Consider the following 14,364-nt stretch of genomic DNA (forward strand, 5'->3'; position numbering starts at 1 on the left):
TCTAAAGGTTGTTCGTCCCCGAACAGCCTAAAGGTTCTCTCTCGGTTTTGATTCCGCCGTGTTTTGCTAGCAACTTCTTCATTCGGCCTTGGTGTCCTTTGCGAGTCTTATTGGGCTGTTCATTTTACTGCATCCGCCCCTCTCTTCAGTTGTGCTCGTCCCGAGCACTCCCGTGGTCCAGAATTTGTTGGTCGCCTTGTTTCACATTCATTCGTTCTCCATACATCCTCGTTGGGGAGGCCGGTACTTCTACGTTACCGGTTCCTCCCATAAGGGCAGTTTCCCTTTTTCCGTTTTGGAGGGGGTCGACCCCTCCACAGTGTCCACATTCTTATTTTCCGTAATGGGACAGGTGTGAAAATTCGCTTTGCGATTTCCAATCCCTTTGTCCTCCTGTGGGTCTTGTTAAATTCCCACTTGCTTCTAAGCCGTAGCTGGCCCCCTAGGTCTCTATTTTTCGTTTCCTTGGTGCCTTCCTGGGGCACCAGTTGTTTCCCTCTGGGAGTCCATTCTTTCTGGATTCCTCTTGTAGAATGGTCTCTGGCCCAATTACTCTGCCGTCTCTGTTCGGTTGGCGATCCTTCTCTCCGCTTGCGTCCGAAGGTTCCCTGGGGATTTTCCTTCTTGGAGTCATTTCTCCAACGTCGTGCCACTGTCGCACGACGGGATGTCCTGTTTGTGACGGCCAATTCCTTCGGGGGTCCACGATTTTCCCCTGCCGAATCCTTCGGTTTCTGGCGGCGGCGCTCCGCGGCCAGTTTCTGGTCCCTTCGCCGTTTCTTCGGTTCTCCGACCGGTATTCTCGGGGCGTCTTCTACGTGGACTTCTCGATGCTCCAGTACGGACTGCATCGCTTCTGAGTGGGGCTCAATCTTCTCGTGGGTGGTTCTCCTCTCTTCCCCCCAGGCTTTCCAATCGGCCATCAGCTGTGCGTGTCTGGCTTCCGCCTTGGTATTCGCTTCTTCGTATCTGGCGTCGGCCTTTGCCTGCATGGCTAGCAGGAGTTCCATTATCTGCTGCATTTCCATTGTTCAAACCTTGTCGGTCACGTGTGTAAGTTCGAAGTCACTTCTGACACCAATGTAGCGTGTATCGAGTTCGAATAATTATTCAGCTAATGTCACAAGTTCGCTTATCGCAAGAAAGCAGGACACACACCCATACCAAGCTGTAGTTACTGTATGTTACTCCTCAGTCAGCCATTCATGGAAACTGTACAGCGGGGTACTCCTCACTAAAATAAACAATAATTGCATATTAGCTGGCATTTCGTTGTAATACAGAGCGTCCGGCTGAAAGGGATCGAAAACGAAAGATTTACATCTCAGAAATTATTTGTCATATACGTTTCCGGTTTATGTCATCGGAAAGGAAAACTCTGAAAGTTTTCTTTTATGCCCGAATTACACGAATGCGCCAGCTGGTGACCTTCAGCCGTAACGATGTCGACACCACAGGAACAGGTTCAATGCGTGTTGTGGCTAGCAGAGTTACATTCTTTTACGGTTGTCCAGCGTCGTTTTAGAACTCAATATCGACGTCAGCCTCCTTCGCGGAAAATTATTCGGTTCTGAGACAAAAACTGAGGACTACAGGTAGACTGTTGCGTGTAAAATCTCCTGGAAAGCCGGGACCTCTGAGGAAAACGTCGATCGCATTACACAGGCATTCCAGCGAAGTGCGAGGAAATCAATCCGTGCTGCCAGCTTGCAGTTACAGACTCCACGTTCAACAGTGCACGAAGTGCTACACAAAAGGCTCCACCTAAGAACGTACAGGATTCAGATGATTCATGCACTAAAACCGAGTGACCAAGTAGCACGCACAAACTTCGCTGTGTCCATGCTAGAAATAATTGACACATCATCCCATATCCTCCGCCAAGTGTGGTTGTCGGACGAGGCGACGTTTCATGTCAATGGAGTTGTAAGCAGGTAAACTGCAGGATTTGCGGCAGTCAAAATCCACATGTCACATGCGATATGGAGACAATCAGCCCCAATGTGAACGTGTGGGCCGCTTAATACACGAAACTTGATTGGACAGTTTTTCTTCTCGGAAAAACTGTGACAAAACGTTCGTACTTGAACATGTTGGAACTGTATGCGCTGCCCCAATTACCACCTCAAAGTATCCTCCAACAAGATGGGGAACCTCCACATTTCTGCCACTGTGTTAGGAATCGCCTGGACAGAGAGATGGCTGGGATATGAATAGGAAGACGTGGACCAATCGCTTGGCCTCCTATGTCGCCATATTTAACTCCAGTAGATGTTTTCTTGTGGGGTTATGTGAAGAACATTGTCTACCAGGTTAAGATCAACGAGCTTCAAAAGCTGAAAGCCCGTATTGGGACTCCGTGGCTGCGGTAACATCAAACGTGCTTCAAGCGACGTAGAACGAGGTCCAGTATCGTCTGAATATTTGTCGTGACAACATGCAATATGGGAGTTCACATTCAAATGTATTGAGAAGATTATATACACAGAAAGAAGTTCGACAATATCCCTTCGTAATGGTGTACTCCATAAATGTGTATAATACATGCTTTCTGAGATATAATTATTTAATTCTGGACAACTTTCATCCGGAACATTCTGTACAGCATATTGCATTTAGCATACAACCACCAGATTACATCATTTCAAAATTTTGTTCCAATTAGGTAAACATGTATTAACCCCTACCAGATCCGCGTCATGATTACGTCCTATTTCTGCAACATAATCATACAAAGTTCTGAATTAGTTTTTTGCAGTCATCGTTTACACATTTAGAAGTTTATGTAATTAATAAATATTTATACAATAATATGTATTCCTTTATTTTTCTTTATTGCTAGTGGGGTGGGACTAAGTCCCTTGTATTGCGGCCACTTCTGGCCTATTGTACCAGCCCCAGATGATAGGTGAGGGTGATTGTGGAGCAACTGGTGGAATGAAGATTGGCAGGGGAAACCGAAGCACTCGGAGAAAACCTACCCCAGCGCCACTTTGTCCACCACAAATCCGGCTTGACCAGACACGGGATCGAACCTGGGCCGCCGCTGTAGGAAGCCAGAGACTAACCGCTTGAGCTATGGTGCGGTCCTCCTTTATGGTTTCCTTATAATATTGATCTAAAAGTTAAAATTTTTGTACACAATTTATAAAGATTTTTCTACATGTAGCCATCCTACATTCAAATTATCTCAGTTATCTTTATGTTACTCTGTTTTATTGTCAGTAGAATAACATCTTCCAATTTAAAATACATAAAACATTAAACGGTCATAAAGAGTTTCCGGATAAAAGGTATCCAAAATAAAATAATTATACCTCAGAAAGCATTTATTATACACATTTATGGGTTACACAATTACAAAAGGAAACTATTAATTTTTTTTTCTGAGTACATAACTTTCTCAATAAATATAAATCCCTTGATGGCATGACAGATATCCAGATGATATTCGACCTCGTTGCACGTTACTTGAAGCATGTTAGGTGTTACCGTAGCCACAGCGTCCCTTATGCGGGCTTTCAGGCGTTGAAGGTCGTTGATCTTAACCTGGTAGACAATGTTCTTCACATAACCCCACAAGATAAAATCCACTGGGTTTAAGTAGTTACTATAGGATTCTGACGATGGTGTATAACACACAGAGATATTGGGTTTTCGGACTTTATCCATCGTCCTGGTTATTAAGATAACAAATAAAAACACGACGTTTCGGAAACTGGATCTGTTTCCGTCCTCAGGTGAAGGAAAACACCTATTCAGTTGGGTCCGTTAGAAAGAGCTAGCCTCAATCACTGGACTGGGTTTAAATCTGGCGACCTAGGAGGCCAAGCGATTGGTACACCTCTGCCAATTCATATCCCAGCCATCTCTCTGTCCAGGCGATTCCTAACGTGGTGGAAAAAATGTGGCGGCGCATGCGCGTAAGCCGGGCATAAAAAAAAAACTTCTAGAGTTTTCCTTTCCGATGACATAAACCGGATACGTGTATGACAATTAGTTTCCAGTTAGGTTGTTATTCTGGATACCTTTCATCCGAAAACCCGGTATTTACATAATAATGAAAATTATGTATTATGTATGTATTTCGTCATAATTTTGAAAATTTTAATGTGGAAGTCACTCACTTGTTACGTATACAGTTGTTCTGTATGAAGTGTTAATGTCCGATGGTATTTGTTTGCATCATTTTGCCACCGGGGGAGGCACAGAATGATGATAGATCCTTTCACATTTTTTTGAATAGAATATTGTCATTCTAAGTTTCCTGCACTGTTTATCTATTCCCTACAGAAGATAAACTTCCCAGAAACACAAGAAGAGCGTTCATATCCCATCAGGACAATTCCACCTCTTAACTAAAACCGTGGCAATAAGTAGCCTATGGTCACTTTACNTATACAGCTCTTCTGTATGAAGTGTTAATGTCCGATGGTATTTGTTTGCATCATTTTGCCACCGGGGGAGGCACAGAATGATGATAGATCCTTTCACATTTTTTTGAATAGAATATTGTCATTCTAAGTTTCCTGCACTGTTTATCTATTCCCTACAGAAGATAAACTTCCCAGAAACACAAGAAGAGCGTTCATATCCCATCAGGACAATTCCACCTCTTAACTAAAACCGTGGCAATAAGTAGCCTATGGTCAGTTTACTACGCCCATACAGAAAACTGAAACATGGTGCAGCCCTCGGAAGGGTAACATAAAATGGACCTTCGAGAACTGAATACAAATTTATAAAAAAAATTATTAACTGAAAAGCTGGTGTAGTGGAAGACTCTTCTGAAAATCGTATGAATATTTTGGTTCAGTAGCAGTTTAGGAATATTTGAAGACGTTTTAACTGCTACTCAGTTTTCAAAATGGACTCTGGTCTGTAGTGGGAAGGGCATAAATGTGTATTTGCTTCTAGCTACACTCTCAATGTGCAGTTACTTTCTCGTTTATTTAAGGGTGTTTAAGAAATCAATGTATATCGGAGATAGCCCGCCCACCAAAGTCACTTCTGCGATCTGAATTGATAAGGACAGTAAAGATGTTGCTCTGCTTAACTAATTAAGCACTATGTCATGAAGGCGTATGGGGAAGTGGATGTATAGATCCACATTTTCCTGATCTCGTCACTAGCTGGAGGTGAGTGGTCAGCTTCACACCCTGGCCGCTTTACCCCGTGAGAGGAGCCCTCGGTATCGATTGACAGGAGGTTGGGTGGACCCCAGAACCGGTCTGGACGACGTGGAGAAGAGAAAATTCTAGATCCTACCGGGACTTGAACTCCGAACCCACAGTAGTCCACCCGTAGCTAGTCGCTATACCGACTGTGCTTTCCCGGTTCTTAATTAGTACGAATATTATTAGTGTGAATTCCTTACAATTCTGATATTGTGTTTTGGAATCGCCCATCCGCCATTTCTCCACAACGAGACGCGCCACTGGGTCTGTTAATTCGCATGACGAGATCATACAGCACCATTGCTGTCAAGCAGTCTCAGAACGAGAGATCTCTGTTTTCACACACTTAGGTTCTGATGCTGAATTATGTACCCACTGTGTGCAGAGTGTCTAGCCTCAGGAGCTATATAGGATCATGTTAACATCACAAGACTGGGACATGTCGTTTTAGCTTGTAGAAAGCCGCGTCCATAACCCACAGTCGCTGCTGTTGTTGCTGCAGATTAAACGCAGAAATCGATACTATTTATCCGCGGTCAGAGTAATCCGCTTAGTCGAAATGAGAATCGCTGTCGACTAAGCCCGTCTGTTGACTGGCGGATTTGGACGGGTCTGCTATACTCTACTGGCTGCTCGACGGGCTGGAAACCCCCTCACACCCCCACCGCCCGAACCTTCATGAATACACGTCCCCCCACCAACTTCACAGCCAGTTGCCGTAAGGTTTATATGTGGAGGAGAGAGAAAGCAACGTTGACTTTTCAAAACAAATATTTCAACGGACCCCAGCTGTATTTCCCCACAAAAATATTGTATCAAAGCCTATTATAAATTTGGACTAATCTAGCTGAATGAGGCAGCGTAGGCGTATTTTAATAATAAAAAGGGAACCCTCTAGATTTGACCGGGATACGTTCGTGTTTGAGGACTCGTACCCACCGGAGAGAGAAAGCAGTGATTTCTAATCACACAAATCAGATGTAGGGTTTGGGGCTCTCATAGCGGTGGTTACGAAGAGTCCTATCTTCGGAGATGTAACTGACTACACGGTGTTAAATCTTAGAAGATAGAACTCTTCGAAAAAATCAGATTTTCGGCACAATAGGAGTGGGCTGACAGTGCTTGGTTGCCCCGAAATTTAGTACGTTGAACCTGGTGGGGAAATTAGACCGCTTTAGCCTATTTATGCCTGTATCCATGCTCCAGCCTGTGTTTGTGTCTGTGTTTTCCATTCTGCAACAAGCTGGTCATAGGTTCAATTGCAATTGTATTTATTGGTTCTGTTTTTTTACATTTGAAATCAGTCGAAGCGATTATAGAATTTTAAATAAATCACTTGAGAGATAATAAACATTTCTTTTGTTTCACGTGGATAATATTTTCTTTAAGTTAATCAAATGTAGCATAATGGTTGGCGCTACATATTAATATTGTAGTAATGAGAAGAAGCTGGAACCATGGGAATGATGTTAATGCCTAGAAATATATCCATAATTTATTTACATAAGAATGACGGTTCGTGATATATTTAACGACGCTGTATCAGGACAGGAGCACTGAGGAGATGAAGGGGTGGTTTATGTGTGACGTGCGGCCTAAAAGCCGGAATATCAGAGTCAGAGCGGGCGTCCATTGCTAGACAACGGCTCGGTAGTCACGTTTCTGCTACAGTAAGAGCAGTAAATGCATCGTTGCCTGGGTGACAAACACGCTCACGCGACAACGCGTACGCAGGAAGACCGTTACCACGGGAATGAAAACCAGAACTAGTTCAGTCCCCGCGGTAACCAATACTCTAACTACCGTTGCATTGAAAATACGAAACAGAGTCCTTGAACTAGGTGTCTTCTAGCCCCTCCGGTGGCCGAATACAGCGAGCCGAGCGGACGGAAGAACTCAGCAGACCAGAGGCGAGAGGAAACCAGCAGAGCTGAGAGCGGAGACCCAGAAGACAGATTACGCCAGGCGAGAAGATACTGGACAGAAGACTCAGGTAAGAACTAGAATAGGACAGACTAGTCACGTTGCATCGTGTGGAAGACTTTATTTTTGAATAATTGTAATCAACGTATCCAATAAATCGCTTCATCTAATCCAGAACCCTTTAACTTCTTGTCTCATTACCAGGTTACGTGACAATAAGTTAAATTGGAAAGCACAAAGAAGCGGAAATAGTGTATTTTAAAGATTCCATAAATTCTTCTGGAGCAAATGAGGAAAACCAAGAAGGCAAAAAGAAATACGGATCTCTGGCCGATATTTGAATCTCGTATCTTCCATTCAGATACATTTGGCACTGTGCCAACTCCTCATAGTACAGGGTCAACCATCTGAACCATCCACCGCAACTGTCACTAATGACACATTATGAACTTCTTGCAAGAATAGCATATGTACGCAAATGTTAAAATATTGTCACATGTTAACAACGATGCCTAAGCCTGCAGTTGATCTCATGAAGTGCGTACCTCCATTTCCCGCCCAAGAACATGAAGAGATGTTTACAAGAACCGGCATGCAGCCAGGATATGGGATATCAGGATATGGGACATTCGAATGTCGGCAGGGACACCGGTGTCATTCTGAAGATTTCATGTTTGTCCTCAGCCCCACAGCACAATGTTGGGACAGTAGCTCCTTCCACTTTCTTTCCAATTTATTAATCGCTAATCATTCGACGTTGTTTAGCTTGGGCTACTAACAGCGTCGTTAAATAAGCTATAAGAAATACATAAAGTTCAGTTTCATGTTTACGAAGAGTATTTCTATATAAGCCTTAATTTTCTATATTAGATTGATGAAATCAATAGAGCGCACGTGAGCAGATCTGTAGCTCGTATGGCGAGGGACATTTGTTATATACTTTTGCTTAGGACAATTCACGGGATGGTGCAGGAGGAGGGATAATATCAAAATTAACCTTGAAGCGAAAAAGCTGTGAATATATCAGTTACAATGAACTTCCTAGGTATTGTCTTAGTGTCAGGCTATTCTTAGAACTAATGAGGCTGCATAAAATAGCAGAATGAAGCATAAAATTAATCTGTTTTCAACATTATCTGGCGTTTTGTTTTTTATTTAAAACGCAACATTTCGTAGACTGGATTCTGTCTCCGTTTTATGGTAAACGCCTACTCAGTGCGCCCCGATCAATAGAGCTAGTCCCCATTTCCGGTTTCTTCTGTCTTCGAATCGTTGTTTTAAATAAAAATTACAACGATGGATAATGTCCAAAAACGCAATAATTGCATAAATATACCTTTGTCAGAATTTTTTTTTTTTTTATGTTTGGGCTTCTCGCCATATATGATTAGTATAATAAAGTGAAGAAGGATGAGGTGGGCAGGGCATGCTGCACGAATAGGAGAGATGAGGAATGCATACAAGGTTTTAGCTGGGAACCTAGAAGGAAAGACCTAGACGTGGGTGAGAGGATAATATTAAAAGGAACTGAGAGAAATAGGCTGGGTTGTCGTGGACTGAATTAATCTGTCTCAGTATAACAACGAGTGGCGGGCTCTTGTAATAATTCTAATGTAATTTCGGTTTCCATAAAGATTTGGAAATTTTACTAGCTGAGCGACTGGTAACTTCTCAAAGAGGACTCCGCTCCATGGATTCGGTTGCTTAATTAAGTACGATGATTCAGTTCCACCTAAGAATACGACTTACTGCCTCAATGCCTCTATTTTTTGCTAACTTCTGCGCCTACAAGAGCAGAATACAGAGTCTAGGCCCATAACATAGTTCACGTCTAGACTCGTATTAACCTGACCTGAATCCCAAGGATTCCCTCTATATGAAGCTCAATAGCACCTTTGAAGCCTAGAATCCGTCCTTGTACTGACTACTACTCCATATAAATATTTCTGCCATTTTCGAGAAACTGCCCCGATAAAAGCCGTACAGACGTGTATATGTCTCCATTCTGAGACGCTACTCACAGGCGCCCTACTCTTATCTCCCCTCAACCCTTCCGTCATTAGCAACTCAGATCCCTGACGCCTGACTTTCTACCTTCCTAGATGCCCTAAAGCCTAGACACCTACTTTCTGTCACTTTCCCTAGTAGATATGTTGAAACTTGCATGACTAATATTCTGGACACTAAGCTCAGTATAAATATTAGGGTCAAAGCCTTTCTCAGAGACCCGCTGCGTTAGGCGTCGTTAGGAACAGCTCCTGACATTCGAAACTTTTATTTCGCTAGAAGGAAGCTCGCAAGCTGTGTAAATGTTTGTCTCCTTGGACGTCGTAAAATACACACCTCGGTCTTGAAACTCTTCTAGTAGTTCAGCAGGTTATCTCAAGACTGCATGTCTTTCCTTTTTTGAAGCGTAGACCTTGTACTCTTCTCCAAATATAATTAGAAAGGTCAAGTCAAGGAGTATGAGGTGGGCAATGCATGTAGCACGAATGTGGGGAGACAAGGAATGAGTATAGGAAATTAGTGGGAAAGTCAGAAGGAAAGAGACCACTGGGAAGACCAAGGCGTAGGCGGGTGGCCAATATTAAAATGTATCTTAGAGAGACATGATGGGATGGTAGGGATTTGATTGATCCGGCTCAGGATAGGGACCAGTGGAGGGCTCTTGTGAACATGGTAATGAACCTTCGGGTTCCATAAAATGCTGGGAAATTCTTGAGTAGCTGCAGAATTTGCGGCTCATCCAGAAGGGCTCAGCTCCATGAGTAAGTAATTCTGTAGACATGTCCGAGAGAATATGTTTATCTTCCTATCTTAGCAAACGACTAAATTGTGATTCTTTGCTGGTCGTTTGCATAGTTATTTGTTGCTTATTTTTTTAGTTGGTTAATGGTTGTTTTGTTGACCAGCTGTTTCTTTATTTAATTAATTGGTTTGTTTCTAAAAGTTTCCCCGTATTTCACATGCGTATATGAAGATTCGTAAGTGAATATTGTGGGAAAAATCCAGTACCGTCGTCTGGTACATCTTATTACAAGATAATGCAGTTGATAATTTGGCTATTTACTACTAGCATACGGTAACTGAAACACAACTCAAATATTACTGTATTGTCAGATGTAAAGAAGTTATTGAAGGAAAGATAGAGGGTCGGATAGAAGTGACAAGAAGACGAGGAAGAAGACGTAAGAAGATGCTGGATGACCTTGGGGACAGAAGAGGATACTGTCATTTGAAGGAGAAAGCTCTAGATCGCATTAAGTGGAGGAATTGTTTTGGAAGAGACTGTGGAGCTGTCGTCTGACAGATTACTGATGATGATGATGTCAGATGTGTTTACACCAGACATCACAAAATCATATCCCAGAAGACGGGGCACCGTACTGCAGTGGAAGACGAACCCGTCTGCTTCTACAGTAGAGTACCTGACACTGCCACCTGGTTGAGATCACCACCAGGATTGGTTGTTCTGAGTGACGGTAGTATTAAGTTTACCGTAAATCCAGGAGAATATCTTTAAATAAGGCACCCCCAGTCCATTTCAGGGTTCATTTGAAGTTGCCCGTTGGTACTAACCGACAGATAATCTTATTTCGGCAACTCTTGCTTTGGCTGTTCTAGTTGAGACCGTTGATTTAGGCTGATGTTCTGGCTGTCTCATTTTCCGCAGTCACAGGCTGAGGTGTCACTCTGAAACAGTCCTGAATTATGCGCATTTGCTTTCACGTCCTATCCACAGCACATTAATATTCTCTTTCCTGTTCAGCGCTGTGTAATCTGGACACAGAAATGTGTCACTTGTTATATTAAGAAAAGAATAGCAGGGATTCATAATGGTCCATAAAATAACGGGAAATACGGATAGAGGCTTCATAATCAGGGTTCGATGCCCGAAAGAAGAGGCTGTCTCCCTCTACAACGACGAGTTCAACCAGTTTCCAGTGCATTGAATGCCTGGAGCTTATTTTCCCCAGACTTTTAAGTTATATACATGCTTCTATATGCCTTTCGTTACCTGGTGTTTAGACACAGGGGCAGCCAGCAACTACTAAGTTATGAGAATCTAGACCGACGGGGTGAAGATATAATATATGCTATGAAGTTCGGAGGGAAGAGAAGAACGAAGCTTCAGGTTAAAAGTACTTGCATGAAAATTGTGACATGATACAAATTTCTTATTAAAATATGCGGTGGATATGAGGGCGGGGTTAGGGACGCTGCTCGTTGTTTTTATAGGTCTTTACTAACGTCCGACGGTAAACGAGGGGCCTCTTAGCAGAGCATAGCTTGCAGAGACTGGAGGTGAACTTCGGCTTAAGCCAATGGATAATAACTTGGTAAGCCGCTTAAAGGAGTTGACTTTGTGTGATGGAAGAAGAAAAGTTTTCATCATTAGACCTTCCGTGTAGTCCTGCAGCATTGGAAGCGCTTCATTTTCATTCCCAGCATGCATTCGATCAATGAAACTCTTCTATAGACGATTTCTTTTAGAAAACGCTAAAGCGTCTTAAGGGGATTATTGGAAGTCGGATCCGCCCTGGATTTATAAAGAGTGGAAAGATGTATTCGAGAGGATTATACATATTTTCCGAATGCGTTCGTCTCGAATTTACATTCCTCTATAGGCTTGCCCGTTATCATGTTACGTTCTCTCTTCCAAATCGAAAATGTTTCAATGGAAGCAAATTCTTCTATTGTCAATTTGGCGACAGTGATTTAATTTCGGTTTTTTATTTAAATGATATTGTAACAACAAAAGCGTTAGCACCGACTTACCAGCGCGGTGTCCCGGGTTCGATATAAGTCAGTCAATGTAGAGAGCGAAGTGGCATTGGGGCAGGTTTACGCCAAGTACTTCTGTTTCCCCTGCCAGTTTCCATTCCATTAACTGTTCCATATTCAGTAATCATCGCATCGTCGACGCTGTATAATATCGTTACTGACAGCGCTGTTAAAGCGAAATAATTAAGTAAGGTTAAATAAATATTGCCGATCACAGTGGCCGCTCAGTCCAAGGCATGAACTGTCTTCGCGTGTTCGAACGTTGGGATCGTGGGTTCTAATCCCATTCATGACACGGATGTTTGCCTATATTCTATTTTTGTGTTTTCCTATGTAGGAAAATAGTCTCCAGACTGTGGAGTCCTATCGACTGTCTAAGATGAAGAATAGCTCATGCTCCAAGTGGGAGGAAGAGGAATAGACAGATAGATATAAATAGTACGTAAAATGCCTTCAGTGCTCCGAATTCAGGAACGAATTGGTGTGAGAAATCAAAAGTTCAATCCCTGAAATAAATTCAATTGAGCTGGGTTATTGAAACGAGCTGCATGTAGGTAGGAACACAGTGCTGGTATTCAAATCTTCATAAGAATGGAAAAAAGAAGCGCAGGACTATATATGAATATGCTAAAAAAACATAAAAGGCTGAAGTCGGGCAGTACTTATATATTCAGATTTATTTATGGTAGCTTAGCTCAGTTGGTATAGAGACTGGCTACAGGCTGGAGGACGGAGGAGTCGGAGTTCGAGTCCCGGGGGGGGCAAGAATTTTCACTTCTCCATGCTGTCCAGACCAGCATTGGTTTCCACCTAACCCCCTATACAATGGGTACCGGGGGCTTTTTCCTCGGGGGTAAAGCGGCCGGGATGTGAAACTGACCACTTACCTCTAACTAGTGCCGAGGTCAAGAAAACGTGGGTCTATGCAGCTAATCCCCATTCGCCTTTATGGAGCAGTGCTTAATTAGTTAAGCATAGGGAGAACGTGCCTTTTACCTTTACGGCAGGTCGATATATTCTTTGTCTTATCTATTTTTTGCAGGTCCTTAACTGATCTCCAAAATGCGTAAATTATAGCGTCGTGTAAATTTCAGAATACCATTACGAATAAAGGAAGATGCTGTTTTTTTTCATGTTTCTTCTCTGATGTAGACTACACATTAATGTGCTCTGGACCCCGCGTCTGTACTCTCAATCCGATTATCCTATCCACTACTGAAAGAGCAGAAGCAAGAAGCTCTTACGAGTATAAATAAGCACATTTTATGAAAGTGATAAGAGAGAGGCTGCTGACCTATCGAAAAAATTAATACCACTTGTAGTCAGCGCTTGCAGCGTCCTTTCAACGAACTAAGTTACCATAACCTCATGCGATATTGTAATTTTATTATGTAGATTAATGTCTAGTAGTTTCAAATAAATGTCCATCATTTACGCTGATTACCATTTTGTGATACAGGAGATATTTGTACAGTCACCCTTTCTGAACAAATTCGCAATTACAAATTGAAAAATTCGAAACCGAAATCAAATCAGCATGACAAATTTTGGCGTAAAATTTTTATAATTATAATCAATAATGTTCAATAATTATATTCTGTGGAAATATCGCATAAAGAGCACTTACTTTAGTATAGGTCTCTGCACAACGCTCGAAGTAATGACTTAGTGGAAGTCAAATTATTGTCGTTCAGAATTCATGTGAATTTACACTGAACCCATTAAAAAAAGACCATAAACTTTTTATGGCTAATTCACGTCATTGGGCTGCCTGGCCTAGTGGCAGCACTGCAGATTTGTGTATGGAAAGTGTTATTTTCGAATTTCAGTCGGAACATAAACTATCTTGACTGAGATTTTTCGTGATTTTCCTTAGGTTCCAAAGGCAAATTCCTGCACTCGTGATTTAAAATGGTAGGATGGCTGTTAAAGTAAAAAGATGTCGTTACCTGATCGGGGGACCGTCCCAACTGGAGAAACTGAGGGAAACAACAGAAGACCTCATTTAAGAAAGCCATTCTTCCGTCAGAGATTCGAACCTAGCACCTCCCAAATACAAATCTAGAGCTTTCTTACTAGACAAATTTGCTCGATATTATGCTTTGTGCGTAGTATTAGACGTATTAGTAGTGAGCGCTGTTTATAGTAGTAGTAGCGTGCTGTTGGTAGTAGTAGCAGTAGTAGTGAGTGCTGTTGGTAGTAGGAGCAGTAATAGTGAGTGCTGTTGGTAGTAGTAGCAGTAGTAGTGAGTGCTGTTGGTAGTAGGAGCAGTAGTAGTGAGTGCTGTTGGTAGTAGTAGCAGTAGTAGTGAGTGCTGTTGGTAGTACTAGCAGTAATAGTGAGTGCTGTTGGTAGTAGTAGCAGTAGTAGTGAGTGCTGTTGGTAGTACTAGCAGTAATAGTGAGTGCTGTTGGTAGTAGTAGCAGTAGTAGTGAGTGCTGTTGGTAGTACTAGCAGTAATAGTGAGTGCTGTTGGTAG

Source organism: Cryptotermes secundus, unplaced genomic scaffold, assembly GCF_002891405.2.
Source record: "Cryptotermes secundus unplaced genomic scaffold, Csec_1.0 scaffold149, whole genome shotgun sequence".
Lineage (NCBI taxonomy): Eukaryota > Metazoa > Arthropoda > Insecta > Blattodea > Kalotermitidae > Cryptotermes > Cryptotermes secundus.